This window comes from Triticum aestivum, chromosome 2B (assembly GCF_018294505.1).
Source record: "Triticum aestivum cultivar Chinese Spring chromosome 2B, IWGSC CS RefSeq v2.1, whole genome shotgun sequence".
Taxonomy (NCBI): Eukaryota; Viridiplantae; Streptophyta; class Magnoliopsida; order Poales; family Poaceae; genus Triticum; species Triticum aestivum.
The window spans coordinates 356,560,488-356,579,916 of record NC_057798.1 but is presented as its reverse complement, the minus strand read 5'-3'; positions in this window follow the sequence as shown (position 1 = coordinate 356,579,916).

The following is a 19,429-nucleotide window of genomic DNA, read 5'->3' as shown; positions in this document are numbered from 1 at the left end:
ATTTAAATGTTCTATATATTTCCCTTCCATATATCTTCCATAAATGTAAGCTAGCATTAATGTGTACATTTTTTGCTATATATTTAGTGTTAAACTCTATAGAACCCATATAAATTTCTGGCGTGGATAGAAAATATCTTATTTGAGTAAATCTAGTAGAATCCTCGATTCCACGACTCGATACTACAACTCGATTCTGTCTAAGGAAAATCGATCCGGCTCCGAATCCCGACTCTGACTACCTTGGTCACGGGTGGTGAGCTTCACAGGCACTAGGCCTTCTTCACAGGTACCGGCCTTGCTTCATATTGGCACACAAGGGCCCCGCCTTGCGCCACCCTTGACCACCATTGACGGTGATCGGAAACCAAGGACGACGCCAATGGGGCAAAGGGGACGCCAGCGGTTCCCCCGGCGACCACGGGTCCTCTACCGGGGGCAGGCTTTGCATCACCTCCCCGGCAGAGGGCCTACCTCCGGGAGACACCTTGCTCCGCACGCTGTGGGGAGGGGCCTGGCTCCTGGCCCCTCTCCTGCAGCCCCCAGTGTGCTCCTCCTAGCGGAAGGGAGGCTGCCAAGCTGGGGCGACCTTCCGCTACAATGACTTGAACTTCCTGCGACCCATGGTTAGCATAAGCTTGCTCCTGAGGAATTAGCGATACCCGATAGCAACTGCTGCCAGTGCGGTTGGTGAGGCTTCCTTGGGGCTCCTGAAAAGGCTCTACTTCTGGCATCTCTTCTTCCTAGTCTGACCCGGGGAATGAGCCAGGGTCGTCTTCTAGCGCGTACACCCGATCCACCATATGGGGCACGTAAGATTCCGAGGTCGCCGCCCCAAAGGCTTCATTGTAGTGCCCTAGGATCCACGTGGCCTGGCCTAGTGCGCCGTCTTGGGGATGATAGGGCAGCGGCCCGCCCAGGCCTTAGGCGGCGATGCGCATGCCCTCGCTCACCGGGGGTGGTGCTGGTGCAGCTTGACGCCCGACGCTGATTGTTGAGCTGGTGTTGATGAAGCCTTGGGGCGTGCCTGAGGGCGCACGGCGCAGATGGGCCCGCCGCATGATCCTCGCGGGGCCTGGGGTGGAAGCTGGACGCAGAAGGGAGGCTCCTACAGCACGTCTCTGCCGTTCTCCTGCAACCTACACCACAGCAGCACCCGAGCCACCGTGAGCACGACCCTCGTGTTCGCTTGTTCCCGTCGAGTGTGCGGCGCCGTGGCTGCGACGTGGTTGGAGGCCCTTGTGGCCGATCGCACTTGTCGCGGAGTGAGGGCAGGCACTGCTTGACTGCGTTGCCCGTATCCCGCAGAGTTCTGTGGAGCGCGGGCTACCTGACTCGTGGTGTTCAGGTCACCTTGGGTAGGCGGCGCGGCATGGGCTGGGCATGCCGCCCAGCGGTCGGCGTTTGATAGAGGCGAGGGTCCCGATCTTTCGATGAGATGATAACTATCGATTTGGTGGAAACGACTTTGACGATCCGACTACAAACGTGCACGACGTTGCGCCTTAGCAATCGCTAAACCAATCTCCTGAGGTTACTGACAATGCTGGAAGCACGGTCAGCCTGACCACGAAGGTCTATTCCTGCAAGCAATCGAAGAACGAGCAAGAATATGATAAAGCAATCTGAATATTGCAAATATATATGAAGTATTGATAATGGTGGGGATCCGGAAGCGGTCTTGGTCTGGTCGTTGGACACAAACGAAGTACACGAAGTTGCAATGGCTAACTTTTAACTAAACAAATCCCAAGGAAAAGCTACTAGATGGATCTACTTATATAGGAGCAAGGGGTGGCGGCCAAGGAGGTGGGAGGACGTCCCAAGGCAGCCTAAAACTAAATCTAGGTCGTACAAGGCCAATGGGCCCAAGTGGAGGTGATGTAACACCTTTGGACTTGTAGTTTGACTCGGATTTTGCTGCAGCATCAGATTGTTTCGTCCACAACTCAACGCTCCGGACGAATTTGAAGGTGATTCCAATTGGGTTGGAAAGTGCACGAAATCTAGTTTCCAACAAAAAAAAAATCACCCAATTCGGAGTCCGTATGAAAAACTTGTGTGCGTTTTGAGTCAGGTATGTCTGTGCAGTCCGAATCTGAATCCAGAACGTGAGAGACTTGGACTCTATCTTCTCTTGGGCCAAAAGTGACGCGAGAGAACTTTTTGGACAGCAAATAAACATCTATTTCTTCCTTATCTTCATATGTGGATTGTACAAATGTCCCATACACCTGCAATTAGACAAAACACAAAAGTGTGTGAAGTATTTTTGTTCTCGATAACATAAATAGATTATTGAATAGTTTGCACTAGAAATCACCTGACAAATATGCATATATGCAATATTTTTGGTCATATCCAATATAGTCATGTCCTCATCATCCTCCCCTTCTTGAAAATAAAGCCGTCCTCGGCGTTGCTTAATCTGAAATGTGGCTAACAAAAGAGACAAGGTGTACATGTTGTATATGTATATGTCATCCATTTTTACTTCCCTTGATTTTTGCATATATGACACATGAATGGATGAGTAACTTGCATAGTTCATAAAATCTAAAGCCAAAAAATTAGCACAAGAAGTAGAAGGCATGAAAATATTGCAACTCAGTTTGCACATATAAGTGAAGCTCTTACTCATTTCAAAAGATTGACAATGTTCATCATTAAACCATCCCAACATTGGTGAATAAACCTTACTTGCATCAAATTTACATGCTACAACATGCTTAAATAAGCAAACATGCAATAAGTCATTCAACACAGAATCATCACCAAGATTAGAGGTCATATCAAAATGATTAAACATTGGTTCTTTTGCATCAATAGTTAATTCAATGGGTGCACTCAAAATTGTTGGTATTTCAGTTGTTTGATCACATGGCAAAGTCAAATTATCAACGTAGTCCTCTAAAATAGGTGGTGTGATCAAAGTAGTGGGTAGCTCATCAGATGGTGCATTCAAATTGACAAGGCATTCATCATTCTCATGTAGAGATGGAAGATCAGTACCTTTGTCATTACCTCTTATGATCAACTCAGATGATGTAGCCACTCTCGGGGGCGATGTGTCACATGGTGGAGGTGATGTAGTCCTGACAACAACGGATGTGGTTGTCATAGTATGCCTAGTAGTTGAAGGAACAATCATATCAACTCTTGGAATGTGCACCGCGCGCTTGTTCTCCTCGTGGCCAACACGTCGTTTTATTTCCTGTTCAGCTTTGCAAGCAAGATGAAACAAATGGTCCATAGGATAACACTCTTCATGAATTAGTATCTCTTGAATATCACGGTTTAATCCTCCCCAAAATCTATCCATAAAATCATCTTCACTTTCTTCTAAAGAGGAATGCAACAAGGTAGTTTGTAAATCATCATAATATTTTGTTACAGTTTCACTACCTTGTTTTAAGTTTTGCAACTTCTTAATCATGTCACGAGTATAATAAGCAGGGACGAAAGTATGTCGCATGGCAAGTTTCAAATCATCCCAAGTAGTAGGTATATAATCAGGGTGTAACCGACAATATTCACTCCACCAAACCAAAGCATAACCAGTGAAAGAACCAACCGCAACCTTAACCTTTTTATGTTCATTGAAATTATGGGAAGCAAATATATTTTTTATGTCGAACTCCCATTCAATATATAAAGCAGGTTTAAAACGGCCATTAAATGGTGGTATAGATACATTAAACTGATCATGTGCATTTGGATGTTTGTGCACCTCTCGTGACGGTTGTGGTATTTGCAAAGGTGGTGGCACGTCTCCCGCGATCGACAAAGCCCATGAATTGACTCTGGATCCTGTCATGATTAGTAGAACAAGAAACAAAACCCAAAAATAATGTTCCTATAACTACTAGGATGTGGTGGTAAAACGCTCACAGTAAAGCAAATATCAATGTCTTACAAGTTCTTACCATGCAGCAGGCGGTGATCGGCAACCAGCGGTGTCAAGTAACTCCGAATATTGAGTAAAGCGATTGCTAGGGGAGCGTACGTATACACGGTGTAGAAATATGTGGAGCTGGGTTGGCTATATATGGTAGCAAAAGATTAGCAATAATCAATTCAAAGATGCAATGTTGAATAAACGCTCAACGACGGTGCTGTGCTGGTCCTAGGCTAGACCGAACTAGAGACGCGAGCCTAGAACACTAATGAGGTCACGTCGTAGCACAACTAGCATCAATGAAGGACACTAAGTAGCTCTGGACAGCAAGATATAAGTGAAGATCACAACGGCAGTAAAGATAATGAGGTGAAACAACAGCCAAGCAGGATATATCAACAACTTTGTCTCCAACTTTCCTCTGAAAAAGTTTGTGCCGATTTTTTTGTTTTTTTTTCTTCTCTTTTTTTTCCTCACACTTTTTTTTCTTTCTCTCCTTTTTTTTCTCTGACTTTTTTTTCTCCCTTTTTTTCTCTCGTTTTTTTTCTCTCTCTTTTTTTCTCCCTCTTTCCAAAACAAACTAGATAAGATGCAGATTGGATCAAGTGAAGATGTGAACGATCTCAACTATTATTATGACAATGAATGATGGGTAGCACGTGGTGGAAATTGATAGATGGGTGGTGGACAGCGGAAGAGATAATGATGCAGCGGTGGCGTGACTAATGTGAACAGAACTCGAAACTCTAAACGAACTAGACACTAAGACCAGCAAGTCGACACGACGATGCAACCGATAATTCAACTATGCAAGCAATGAAAGGAAAATTGCAAAGGCTCAGACTGGCTTGGACCAAGGATGAATAGATCTAACTCTTTTTTGTGGCTTTTTCTTGGACAATAGGTAAGAAAATAAATCTAATCTAGGAAAACTGGAAATTCTCACCGAGCAACCTGAAAACTGATACCACTAGATAGAGGCGAGGGTCCCGATCTTTCGATGAGATGATAACTATCGATTTGGTGGAGACGACTTTGACGATCCGACTACAAACGTGCACGACGTTGCGCCTTAGCAATCGCTAAACCAATCTCCTGAGGTTACTGACGATGCTGGAAGCACGGTCAACCTGACCACGAAGGTCTATTCCTGCAAGCAATCGAAGAACGAGCAAGAATATGATAAAGCAATCTGAATATTGCAAATATATATGAAGTATTGATAATGGTGGGGATCCGGAAGCGGTCTTGGTCTGGTCGTTGGACACAAACGAAGTACACGAAGTTGCAATGGCTAACTTTTAACTAAACAAATCCCAAGGAAAAGCTACTAGATGGATCTACTTATATAGGAGCAAGGGGTGGCGGCCAAGGAGGTGGGAGGACGTCCCAAGGCAGCCTAAAACTAAATCTAGGTCGTACAAGGCCAATGGGCCCAAGTGGAGGTGATGTAACACCTTTGGACTTGTAGTTTGACTCGGATTCTGCTGCAGCATCAGATTGTTTCGTCCACAACTCAACGCTCCGGACGAATTTGAAGGTGATTCCAATTGGTTGGAAAGTGCACGAAATCTAGTTTCCAACAAAAAAAGAATCACCCAATTCGGAGTCCGTATGAAAAACTTGTGTGCGTTTTGAGTCAGGTATGTCTGTGCAGTCCGAATCTGAATCCAGAACGTGAGAGACTTGGACTCTATCTTCTCTTGGGCCAAAAGTGACGTGAGAGGACTTTTTGGACAGCAAATAAACATCTCTTTCTTCCTTATCTTCATATGTGGATTGTACAAATGTCCCATACACCTGCAATTAGACAAAACACAAAAGTGTGTGAAGTATTTTTGTTCTAGATAATATAAATAGATTATTGAATAGTTTGCACTAGAAATCACCTGACAAATATGCATATATGCAATATTTTTGGTCATATCCAAGGTAGTCATGTCCTCATCATCCTCCCCTTCTTGAAAATAAAGCCGTCCTCGGCGTTGCTTAATCTGAAATGTGGCTAACAAAAAAGACAAGGTGTACATGTTGTATATGTATATGTCATCCATTTTTACTTCCCTTGATTTTTGCATATATGACACATGAATAGATGAGTAACTTGCATAGTTCATAAAATCTAAAGCCAAAAAATTAGCACAAGAAGTAGAAGGCATGAAAATATTGCAACTCAGTTTGCACATATAAGTGAAGCTCTTACTCATTTCAAAAGATTGACAATGTTCATCATTAAACCATCCCAACATTGCTGAGTAAACCTTACTTGCATCAAATTTACATGCTACAACATGCTTAAATAAGCAAACATGCAATAAGTCATTTAACACAGAATCATCACCAAGATTAGAGGTCATATCAAAATGATTAAACATTGGTTCTTTTGCATCAATAGTTAATTCAATGGGTGCACTCAAAATTGTTGGTATTTCAGTTGTTTGATCACATGGCAAAGTCAAATTATCAACGTAGTCCTCTAAAATAGGTGGTGTGATCAAAGTAGTGGGTAGCTCATCAGATGGTGCATTTAAATTGACAAGGCATTCATCATTCTCATGTAGAGATGGAAGATCAGTACCTTTGTCATTACCTCTTATGATCAACTCAGATGATGTAGCCACTCTCGGGGGCGATGTGTCACATGGTGGAGGTGATGTAGTCCTGACAACAACGGATGTGGTTGTCATAGTATGCCTAGTAGTTGAAGGAACAATCATATCAACTCTTGGAATGTGCACCGTGCGCTTGTTCTCCTTGTGGCCAACACGTCGTTTTATTTCCTGTTCAGCTTTGCAAGCAAGATGAAACAAATGGTCCATAGGATAACACTCTTCATGAATTAGTATCTCTTGAATATCACGGTTTAATCCTCCCAAAATCTATCCATAAAATCATCTTCACTTTCTTCTAAAGAGGAATGCAACAAGGTAGTTTGTAAATCATCATAATATTTTGTTACAGTTTCACTACCTTGTTTTAAGTGTTGCAACTTCTTAATCATGTCACGAGTATAATAAGCAGGGACGAAAGTATGTCGCATGGCAAGTTTCAAATCATCCCAAGTAGTAGGTATATAATCAGGGTGTAACCGACAATATTCACTCCACCAAACCAAAGCATAACCAGTGAAAGAACCAACCGCAACCTTAACCTTTTTATGTTCATTGAAATTATGGGAAGCAAATATATTTTTTATGTCGAACTCCCATTCAATATATAAAGCAGGTTTAAAACGGCCATTAAATGGTGGTATAGATACATTAACCTGATCATGTGCATTTGGATGTTTGTGCACCTCTCGTGACGGTTGTGGTATTTGCAAAGGTGGTGGCACGTCTCCCGCGATCGACAAAGCCCATGAATTGACTCTGGATCCTCTCATGATTAGTAGAACAAGAAACAAAACCCAAAAATAATGTTCCTATAACTACTAGGATGTGGTGGTAAAACGCTCACAGTAAAGCAAACATCAATGTCTTACAAGTTCTTACCATGCAGCAGGCGGTGATCAGCAACCAGCGGTGTCAAGTAACTCCGAATATTGAGTAAAGCGATTGCCAGGGGAGCGTACGTATACACGGTGTAGAAATATGTGGAGCTGGGTTGGCTATATATGGTAGCAAAAGATTAGCAATAATCAATTCAAAGATGCAATGTTGAATAAACGCTCAACGACGGTACTGTGCTGGTCCTAGGCTAGACCGGACTAGAGACGCGAGCCTAGAACACTAATGAGGTCACGGCGTAGCACAACTAGCATCAATGAAGGATACTAAGTAGCTCTTGACAGCAAGATATAAGTGAAGATCACAACGACAGTGAAGATAATGTTGAAAAACAACTGCCAAGCAGGATATACAACAACTCTCTCTCCAACTTTCCTCTTGAAAAGTTTGAGACAATTTTCTGATAAATTCTTTCAAAGAATGCTACTAACTCAAGCTTTCCAATGCAAAAAGAATCACTCAATTCTGAGTTGATATGAGGAGTCAAAGAATTCTAAAACTGGCCTGAAAAATTGGAACAAGCTGTGTTCACGAACTTCAGAGGGCAAAAAGACCTATTTATAAGCCGATTTCGAGGTGTCAAATATTGAAATAGCTTCTGCAACTATTTAGATGCGGCTCGTCTCTAGCTTCAATTTGAGTACTCACGGAGCCAAAACGGACTTCGTATGAGGAAGATACACCTGTTTTACTGAACAGTGTGCAAAACAGATTCCAATCCGAATTCAGGTACGAGATTGATTCTAGATAGATTCGATTTTTTGTTTTTTTTTCTCCTCTCTTTTTTTTCTCACACTTTTTTTCTTTTCCTTTCTTTTGTTTTCTCTGACTTTTTTTTTACTTTTTTTTTTCTCTCATTTTTTTCTCTATCTTTTTTTTTCTCTCTCCCTCTTTCCAAAACAAACTAGATAAGATGTAGAGTGGATCAAGCGAAGATGGGAACGATCTCAACTATGATTATGACAATGAACGGTGGGTAGCACATGGAGGAAATTGATGGATGGGTGGTGGACAGCGGAAGGGATAACGATGCAGCGGCGACGTGACTAATGTGAACAGAACTCGAAACTCTAAACGAACTAGACACTAAGACCAGCAACTCGACACGACGATGCAACCGATAATTCAACTATGCAAGCAATGAAAAGAAAATTGCAAAGGCTCAGACTGGCTTGGACAAAGGATGAATAGATCTAACTCTTTTTTGTGGATTTTTCTTGGACAATAGGTAAGAAAATAAATCTAATCTAGGAAAACTAGAAATTCTCACCGAGCAACCTGAAAACTGATACCACTTGATAGAGGCAAAGGGTCCCGATCTTTCGATGAGATGATAACTATCGATTTGATGGAGACGACTTTGACGATCCGACTACAAACGTGCACGACGTTGCGCCTTAGCAATCGCTAAACCAATCTCCTGAGGTTACTGACAATGCTGGAAGCACGGTCAGCCTGACCACGAAGGTCTATTCCTGCAAGCAATCGAAGAACGAGCAAGAATATGATAAAGCAATCTGAATATTGCAAATATATATGAAGTATTGATAATGGTGGGGATCCGGAAGCGGTCTTGGTCTGGTCGTTGGACACAAACGAAGTACACGAAGTTGCAATGGCTAACTTTTAACTAAACAAATCCCAAGGAAAAGCTACTAGATGGATCTACTTATATAGGAGCAAGGGGTGGCGGCCAAGGAGGTGGGAGGACGTCCCAAGGCAGCCTAAAACTAAATCTAGGTCGTACAAGGCCAATGGGCCCAAGTGGAGGTGATGTAACACCTTTGGACTTGTAGTTTGACTCGGATTCTGCTGCAGCATCAGATTGTTTCGTCCACAACTCAACGCTCCGGACGAATTTGAAGGTGATTCCAATTGGTTGGAAAGTGCACGAAATCTAGTTTCCAACAAAAAAAGAATCACCCAATTCGGAGTCCGTATGAAAAACTTGTGTGCGTTTTGAGTCAGGTATGTCTATGCAGTCCGAATCTGAATCCAGAACGTGAGAGACTTGGACTCTATCTTCTCTTGGGCCAAAAGTGACGTGAGAGAACTTTTTGGACAGCAAATAAACATCTCTTTCTTCCTTATCTTCATATGTGGATTGTACAAATGTCCCATACACCTGCAATTAGACAAAACACAAAAGTGTGTGAAGTATTTTTGTTCTAGATAACATAAATAGATTATTGAATAGTTTGCACTAGAAATCACCTGACAAATATGCATATATGCAATATTTTTGGTCATATCCAAGGTAGTCATGTCCTCATCAGTGTTGGTCGTCGGGTCGCCGGACATGGATGTGACGAAGTTGTGGAACGTAGATCAGCGGAAAGAAGATTCCGGCACACCCCTACCTGGTGTGCCAAATGTCAGATATCGGGTTCCGGCAAAACCCTTAAGGTTCGAACTCTTGGGTGCGCACGAATATCTTCTCCCTACCAAAACACGCCCACAACCTCACCGCGATTTTAAGCTAGCACGATGAACAATACAAGAGACACAAGATTTATACAGGTTCGGGCCACCGTTGTGGTGTACTACCCTACTCCTGTGTGTGATGTGGTGGATTGACTCTTGGGCTGATGATGAACAGTATAGAGGAAGAATAGCCTTGCGAGGAGAGGTGTTCTTGTGGTGGTGGTGTGGATGAGCCTGACTTGTCCCTTCTACTGTGGTGGCTATCTCTACATATAGGGGCCTTGGTCCTCTTCCCAAATGTTGAGCGGGAAGGGAGCCAACAACAGCCATTTTGAAAGGGGACAACTAGTACAATCTATCCTAACTAAAGGTGGTCTTCAACTGTGAAAGGCACTGGAGATGACGCTGTCTTGGGATCCATGGTGACATCCATCCTACCTCTCTGCTGGTGTTGGTCTCGTTGCACCAATATGCAAACCTTTTCCTGATGCCTCGGTACTCCGCGCCTGCGCTTACCCCCTTTCCACCAAAGAGGAAACGAGGACACTGCGCAGGCTGGCGCCCGCCTGGCGCTCGCTTGGTCTTGATCATCATGGCTTGCGTCATGAGCACCTTGCGAGGTACTCCTTGCCTTCATCTCTCCGCCTCCTCACGAGCCTGCCTGGTGAGGCCGCCCTTGGGGATGCCTTGTGTCGTCCGCCCCGCGAGGCTTAGCCCCTCGTGAGGGTCTTGAACTTGGGTTGACGAGGACGGGTCGTGCTGGGCCACTGCTAAGCCACGCTGCAGGCCGCAGGCAGGCAAGTGTGGGGACCCCCGTTTCCAGAACGCCGACACACTCCAATCTCATCCCTTTACATTCTTGCCCTTGCATGCTTTACTGTTCTACTGCTCATGCTCTTGCTATGTGTGTGTAAAATGTATTGTGTGCCCATTAACATGTGCTAAACCCAACCTTAACTTGAAGAAACTAAAAACTTCCACTTTTCCTTGTTAAGGGTCTAATCAACCCCCTCTAGACCCCTTGTCTTGTTCCTTTCACTGTGGCTTAATGATTGGGAACTATGTAACTTTAGCAATAATATCTCTTTCGAGCTCTTTTGATCAGTCCCCTTGATTTACCACATACACACCCATTCAAGAGAAAGCCGAATAATATTCGTTTGTAGTGTTGTCACTACGTATGATAACAAACTCATAGCCAAAATCCAAGCTATCACTCTTGGTGGATCGTTCGTTGGCCAACGGAGTCCTCAGAATAACATCAAGAAGGGTGGCAAAGCCAGATTTACACACGTAAACGCGTATATAGTAGCAAAAGGCCATGGTACAAGCCGGAGGCTCTAACACCATGTTGATATATAGAACATAGATTTTTGGCATAATCTCACCCACCTTTCAACTAAGTTCCTCTAGATAATTTAATCCACAAGTGCTATCAAGTCCATTAAAATTAACAACATGGGACCAAGCATGTTCAAACATCACTTCCTTACAATTTCTGTACTCCCAAGTCTTGAAAGACTTTCTCTTGTGAAAAGTTATACTTGGTTAATTTCATTTCATTTTCAAAACAGTCCCACGACAAGTCTTAGTCGTCTAAACTAAAGAAAACAAAGGCTACAAAATTATTTCAGCTACTAGAGAAAAACCCTTTGTATCAGCTATCAAGACTCACTCCCATCAACACATATTACACATACTGCCACTACTTCTACTCTAAGTGTCCAAGTGCAAAAGATGGGGGTCGTAGGACATACCTTCACGGTTGTGTTTACACACTTCTCTTCCTAAATCTTGCATTCCTCGTTGTCCTGGCATAGATGGAAATGAACTCCAAGGGGCTAAGTAAGAACAAGAGAAAAGAAAAGCTTATTCTATTTTTGTGGTTTTTGGGTTTTTGAAAACTAACTTGCAACTAAAAAAATCGCAAAGGCAAAAACAAATAAAAAGCTAAAGCAAAGTGTTGGAACAGACCAAGTCGAGTGTTTTGAAGCTCCCAGAGCTTAAATAGGACCTCATTACAATTTATTCAAATACTGCCACATCTTGATGTGGAGGTGGTGATAACCCCCTCCAGTCTTAGGCTCTTGCAAGCCCAAAACGATGGGATCATTACGGCAGTTGGTCTGGAGCCCAGTCTTGGCTCCAGTTGAAGAAGCCCATGTTCATGTAGGCAGACGTGCTCCTGAGGGACGATGTGAGGTTGTGCATATAATAAATAGAGCCCTGAAGTTTATTGAGGTCTACGTAGGTGGTGTAGTCTTGCTGGGGCTGCTCTTCCTTCTCGTCGATGGTGAGTTCTTCTTTAGCTACTTGTTTAGGTTCTAGCCTTTCTTGGTCAAAAGCTGCATCTCCTTCATGTGCAACATAATGCAATTGTCCATTCTCGATGGAGAAACGGTTAGGTATAGGTGTGGGTAATAAGTACGCCACTCCAGGAATTTTGATACAATTATGGCCATTACAAACTACTACCATACGGGTGCTAGTAAGAACGCAAATGTTGACAAAGATGTTACCAACAATGGGGTGGAGGTGACTGTAGTCAACACCGAGGGAGTTGGCCAACATGGTGATTTAGTGATAACATATTAGAGATAACGTATATCAGGACATTCAATGCAACTAGCTCTTTGCATAGAACCACCATGACTCATCCTAAGAAAGGATTGCCTCGGGTGCGGGTCACTGTAATCATAAACATATCTAATATCAGCATCATAGTTGGGGAAGTGTAACACCCTGGATTTTTCTTTTTCTTTTGATTTTCTTTGGATACGCTTTGATTTTTTCTGTGGCTCTCTGATCCTGAAACTTGGGAGATCATATCTTCCTAGGCACAGAAGTGGCTTGTCATTCCCAAATCCATCCCAAGCTCAGGTCATTTTCATCCAAGTCATATCCCAATATTCTTTTTATTGGGAATATTCCCTTTTCTATTAAAGGAATAATCCTTTTTTCCCTAGGTTGTGAAGCAACCTATATTTCTGTCACTCCAAAAATTCCAAATAATTCTTATAAATTGTTTGGGACATATGTTCCTCAAATATGTCAAAATCCTTCTTGCCATGTTCAAAAATAATTCTCAAATAATCCTTTTCCAATTCTGCTCTAAATGGCACTTTGTGAAGGAAGTGCTATTTATCTTTATTTGTTTGACCCCAAGCATTTTGGACACCTTTTTCTGTCCATATCATTGCCTCATGCCAAAATTCAACTCAATGTACCTAGCAAACATTTTTCAACAATTTTCCGAAGTTTCTGTCCAAAAAGGAACTTTGTGAAGGAGGTACAAGCTTGGAATATTTAGATTAGTTGAAATTTTGCCACATCCTTCATATTATCATATCATAGCTCTCCTCAAAATATGTTCTCTTGACAACTCTCCAAGTGAGCTCAGCATCAAATCTTGGTTTTTGGTCAGACTTTCAGTTTGTGAAGCAACTATATTTTATATTGCTTCATTATTGCTGAAACTTTTTCCAGGGCATGCTCCTACTCATATAAACCATCCCCATCAAATTTTGGCTCATTTTATCTAGCTATTTGCCCTATGCAATTTTTCCAAAATTCTGTTCAGATTGGAGCTTTGTGAACCAAGTACCATTTTGGTGTATCGAAATGGTATGAAACTTTTACAGCAGCTTCATATTCTAATATCACTCACCTACTCCAAATTTCAGCTCAATATCATTAGATATGTGAGTGCCCCTTCAAGTTTTGCATTCCTGTCCAGCGGAGAGCATTGTACACCAAGTGCTCTTTTTATTCATCCAAATGAGCTGATTTTTGTCCAACACAATGTTCATAGCATGTGACCACTCTCATGCAAACGGCACTCCCTCTTTCCTCTTGTATCTTCCTCACCACAGCACAAACAACTTGCTGTTCCTGGACAATTCTGCTAGTTGTGGTCACCTCAAGCCTCACTATGCCCGTTTCTTTCCTCTTTGGCCTTCTCCTTCGAATGACTGATACGTCCATTTTGCATCATGCTTTTATATCGATATTTATTGCATTATGGGCTGTTATTACATGTTGTGTCACAGTACTTCTGGCTATTCTCTCTTATTTTACAAGGTTTATCATGAAGAGGGAAAATGCCGGCAGCTGGGATTCTGGCTGGAAAAGGAGTAAATATTGGAAACCTATTCTGCACATCTCTAAAAGTCCTGAAACTCCACGTAAGTCATTTTTGGAATTAATAAGAATTATTTAGCAAAGAAAGTACCAAAGGGAGCCCACACCCTGGCCACGAGGGTGGGGGGCGCGCCCCCTGTCTCGTGGGCCCCCTGGTGGCCCTCCGGTGCCCATCTTCTGCTATATGAAGGCTTTTACCCTGAAAAAATCATAAGCAAGCTTACGGGACGAAACTCCGCCGCCACGAGGCGGAACCTTGGCAGAACCAATCTAAGGCTCCGGCGGAGCTGTTCTGCCGGGGAAACTTCCCTCCGGGAGGGGGAAATCATCATCATCGTCATCACCAACAATCCTCTCATCTGGAGGGGGTCAATATCCATCAACATCTTCACTAGCACCATCTCCTCTCAAAACCCTAGTTCATCTCTTGTATCCAATCTTGTATCAAAACCACGAATGGGTACCTGTGGGTTGCTAGTAGTGTTGATTACTCCTTGTAGTTGATGCTATTTGGTTTACTTGGTGGAAGTTCATATGTTCAGATCCTTAATGCATATTAATACTCCTCTGATCATGAAAATGAATATGCTTTGTGAATAGTTACGTTTGTTCCTGAGGACATGGGTGAAAGTCTTGCTATTAGTAGTCATGTGAATTTGGTATTCATTCGATATTTTGATGAGATGTATGTTGTCTCTCCTCTAGTGGTGTTATGTCAACGTCGACTACATGACACTTCACCATTATTTGGGCCTAGAGGTAGGCACTTGGAAGTAATCAGTAGATGATGGGTTGCTAGAGTGACAGAAGCTTAAACCCTAGTTTATGCGTTGATTTGTAAGGGGCTGATTTGGATCCACTGGTTTCATGCTATGGTTAGGTTTACCTTAATACTTTTTTTGTAGTTGTAGATGCTTGCAATAGGGGGTATTCTTGTCCAAGAAAGGGCAGTACCCAAGCACTGGTCCACCCACATATCAAATTATCAAAGTACCGAACGCGAATCATATGAGCGTGATGAAAACTAGCTCGACGATAATTCCCATGTGTCCTTGGGAGCACTTTTCTCATTATAAGAAATTGTCCAGTCTTGTCCTTTGCTAAAGAAAGGATTGGGCCACCTTGCTGCGCCTTATTTACTTTCATTGCTTGTTACACGTTACAAATTATCTTATCACAAAACTACCCGTTGCCTACAATTTCAGTGCTTGCAGAGAATACCTTACTGAAAACCGCTTGTCATTTCCTTCTGCTCCTCGTTGGGTTCGAAACACTTACTTATCGAAAGGACTATGATAGATCCCCTATACTAGTGGGTCATCAATGACCCATCTAGCTGACATGTTTTGGCCGACCAGAGTGCATCACGTGCGCCAGTTCATGCGGTGACTGCGTGGCTGGCATGCACATCGGTGCGCCCTGGCAAGTGGAGCCCCCTGTCCTCGTTCGTTCCTCGTCTTCTCGAGTGTTCTTCGTGTCTAGTAGCTCCCCCGTGATCCCTTGCATCTCCCCGTGCCACTGCCCTGACCTATCTCGCCGTCATTGCGTCGCGTCGAGCGTGCCCTTGATGCTAAACTCCCTGAACTCACCTTGTCCGGTCGGCCGAGCTCTCTAGAGTGCTCCCGAGCTCGCCCTGCGGCTATAAGTAGCCTCGTCGACCTCCTCCGCACCTTGCCACCCTGTGTTTCCCCTCCTCGACCATCGGATCTCCTCTGCCCCTCCTCCATCTGCCATGGCCGCCGCGGTCCTCCTCTGCAATTTCTTGTCGTGGCCCCTCCCCCTCGATTCCCTCTATGTTCTGAGCTTCCCCAGAGCCTGCCGAGCCGCCGACGCCCGCATCTCGGGCTGAGGATCTCTTCCAGTGTGGCCCTCGAAGACCTTCGTCTGCCGCGGTTCTTATCTTTCCTCACAGCCGCCTCCTCTCCAAGCCCTCCCGTTCTCCCGTGAGACCATCTCCAGGCGCGAGACAGAGTCGTGAGCTCGCCGGACTCGTCGGCTGGTGCAACCAGTAGGACGGACACCGACGTTGGCCACAGCTGAGCGGCCGCTGCCCTCCTCTGTAGCTCCGGCCGCGAGCTAGAAGAAGACCCAGCGGGAGGAGAGAGAGTGCGCCACGGGGCCCAGCTGTCAGCCTCTGGCCATGGACCAGCGCCCATGCCCGTGCGCGTTTTAACTGGAAACAGATCTCGGTAAGTGCGTTTTCCTTTCACGAAAGTGTACTTTGGTACTACTATGGGGTGAAATACATCTTCCCTCCTCTGAAGACATATTCTCAGAAAATGTGTTTTCTGTTTTTCCACTCAGGGGCATTGTCGGATTGCAGGTTCCGGAAACCCTTGAAAGGTTCGAACTCTGGGGTGCGTGTGGAGATCTCAACCTACCCAGCCTGCCTACTCGCGATCATCCTAAGCCTAGCGCGTCAAGCTCGAAGAGAAAAAGAGACACGACAGTTTATCCTGGTTCGGGCCGCCTTGCGGTGTAATACCCTACTCCAGCATTTTGGTGGATTGCCTCGAAGGGCTGACGATGAACTAGTACTGTGGATGAACTGGCCTCAGGAGGTGAGGTGTTCTTGAGCTCAAGAGAGATGGTGAGGTGGTCGGGTGAGAATGGATCCAATCTCTCTCTATGGTGGTGGCTAAGTCCTATTTATAGTGACCTTGGTCTTCTTCCCAAATGTTGGCAGGAAGGGATCCCACAACGGCCAAATTCGAAGGCGGACATTTAGTTCAGCTTATCCTGACAAAAGTGGTCTTCGCCTACGAAAAGCCCCTGGTCGTGACGCTATGGTGGGCCCGGTGATGACCTTTGTCCCGCTGTCCTGGTGGTCTTGGTCTTGTTGCACCAGAATGGAAACATTTGGCTGATTCCTCGATACTCCGCGCCTGTGGCTTGCCTCCCTTTCACCAAAGAGGAAACTAGTGCTCTGCGCCCGCTAGCACCCGCCTAACCTTGGTCATCATGGCTCACGTCAGGTGAGCCTCGTGAGGTACACCTTGCATAGAACTCTCCGCCCCTCGGGAGCCAGCTTGAAGAAGCAGATCCCCTCGGGGGTCTTGGCGTCGTCCACCTCACGAGGCTTGGCCCCTCGCGAGGGTGTTGAGCTCTTGATATCGAAGCTGGGCCATACCAGGCTGTCGATTGAGCCACATGGTGGGCCACAGGCAGGCAAGTCTGGATACCCCCATATCCAGAACGCCAACAGTAGCCCCCGGGCCCAAGACGCGCTCGAACTTGGCATCTAGGCGAAGCCAAAGGGAAAGTGCGGAGTGCCGCATGCCCTAACCGCCTGCGGCCTTGATGACGCATGGCGATTGATAGGAGGTGGGCGTATCCACTTCCCCACGCTGCCTCGGCAACTTTTTGACTTGATGGAACGATGCGGCATGCAAAAGATCATCATGGCGCGAGGTCGTGGAGGCTGGCGGTCAGCCTTCCTTGGCTATATATGTGGGGGAGGGCCAGAGACCCCCGCTCATCTCTCCTTTGTCTTCCTGCCGCCCACTTCTTCTCCTTCTTCGTCTTGCTTCCATGGCGTCGCCGAGGAGGTTTTCGGCGACCGGGAAGGGGAAAGCTTCCAAGGAGGGACCAGCCTCCCCGCCTCCCAAGAGAGGTCGCAACCGTCCCCGTAAGCACCCTGCGGCCCCCGCGCCCCCCACGGCGGCCCCCGGGGGGCGCGGGCGCGCACCCCCAGAGCTAGCGTTTCTCTCGGTGCCTGCGAGGTCACCTCTTCTCACTGCGGGGGCCACCGGCTTCGGAGCAGCCCCCATGACGAGGGGAGACATGCCGTGATCGTATGCCTGCCTCGCCCGCGCTTCTCTTTGCCGGACGTGCTCCCTGAGTTTTTGGTGTGGTCGAAGAGCCCGGCCGGCACCTCGCTCCGGCTCCCGCGTTTCTTCTCTGACGAGCTTCCATCCTCTGGGCTCGATGGTTTCTGGCTGCAGGCTGATGGCTACTGCAGCCGAGCTTCATGGGTCGGGCTGAGGTCGCCGCCTCTGGCAGCGTGGTCCTGACCCACGGCTGGCAGACGTTTGCCCGCGCACGAGGCCTTGGCGGAAGGTGCACCCTTCACTTCAAGTATGATGGCCTGGCAACCCTCAACATGAGGGTGTTCAGGGAGGATGGCCGCCATGTGGGGTGCTGCCCGGAGGACAGGGACACGATGAGGGTGGCGAAGGGAGCTTGGGCTTGGCAGTGCGCATTCCTCTTCTCGCAACGGCGCTCTTCTTCGGACAAGAGCTCGAGCAGTGGTGGCTACGACCGGCCCCCATGTTGTCGTGCTCGGGTCGAGGATGGTGGTGGTTCATCCCTCCGCAGCGCTCCAGTGAAGCTGGAGCGTAGCCCGACGTGAGTCTGGGGGCCGCCGAACTTGGACTCAGGACCGGCCACAACCGCAGGTCTCCTATGGGGGAACTGGTGGAGCGCCAGGCCACCTTGAGGCGCTGCTTGAGGATGCGGCGCTGGTGCCGGGTTTGTATGCCACCGAGTCTTCTTTGTTTAGCATTTCCTTTCTCCTGTAATTCGGAAAATAAAGATGGTGTACCCCGTCGGGGCATGTAATGAACAATGGCAGTTATGCTCTTTATGTTATGCTTGCTACCTTGATAATGTGATGTAATGTTTGCGCTCTGAGTAAGCTAGTAGAGGAAAACTTAGCTTGATGTGTGTGCAATAGCTTTCCGCCTCGCGAGGACTTGGCTTGTGGCACTCAACAAGGCCCCCTTCCTGGGGAGCTGGAGGTCACAGACTCGAGAGATGCCTCGGGGTCTCGGGAGCCGCCGCAGAACCGCTGCAGGGTTGCTTTTAAAGGAAAAGGAAAAATGACGAGCACCTCACTCCTTATTTGAGCCCCCTGTCATACATTAGCTCTGACTTAATGCACCGCCTCGCGCTACCCGCGGGGCGTGGATATGGGGGGTGTTGATGCCTGTGAGCTTGATCGAGGGCTCCTTGTGAGGACAAGGCCAAAGCACCAGGGCAGTGGGGTTTGGCGTGGTGTGGGCATACGAGGGTAGGCCCAAAGCGCACACACCTACCTAGCCCCCACGCGCGAGGCGCGTGAGGGAGAGTGACGGGCAACTGCCACCTCTCTCCTGCCCTCAGGCAAAAAACAACCGACCGGGAGGACAAGAAATTAACTCGGCGAACCAAAACACGAAAGCACCAAATCGATTGAAAGATTACTAAAAACTGCAAGCAACTTCGGAAAGCAAATGAACAACCGTGTCCGGCACCTAATCTGGTCTTCTCACTAGTGCGGAGCTAAGTGCTGCCACTAAGACGTGGGAGGGAGCCCTCATGAGGTCCCAGGGCGACTCTCAGGAGACTCCGGGGCGGGTACAACCCCACTCGTTATTAAGCGAGAGTGTCACGAGGGGAGACCTTCATAGGCCGGAGCCTTGCTTCACAGACCAGAGCCATTCTTCAGGGGAAGAACTTCCGGAGGTGCTGGATGTTCCAG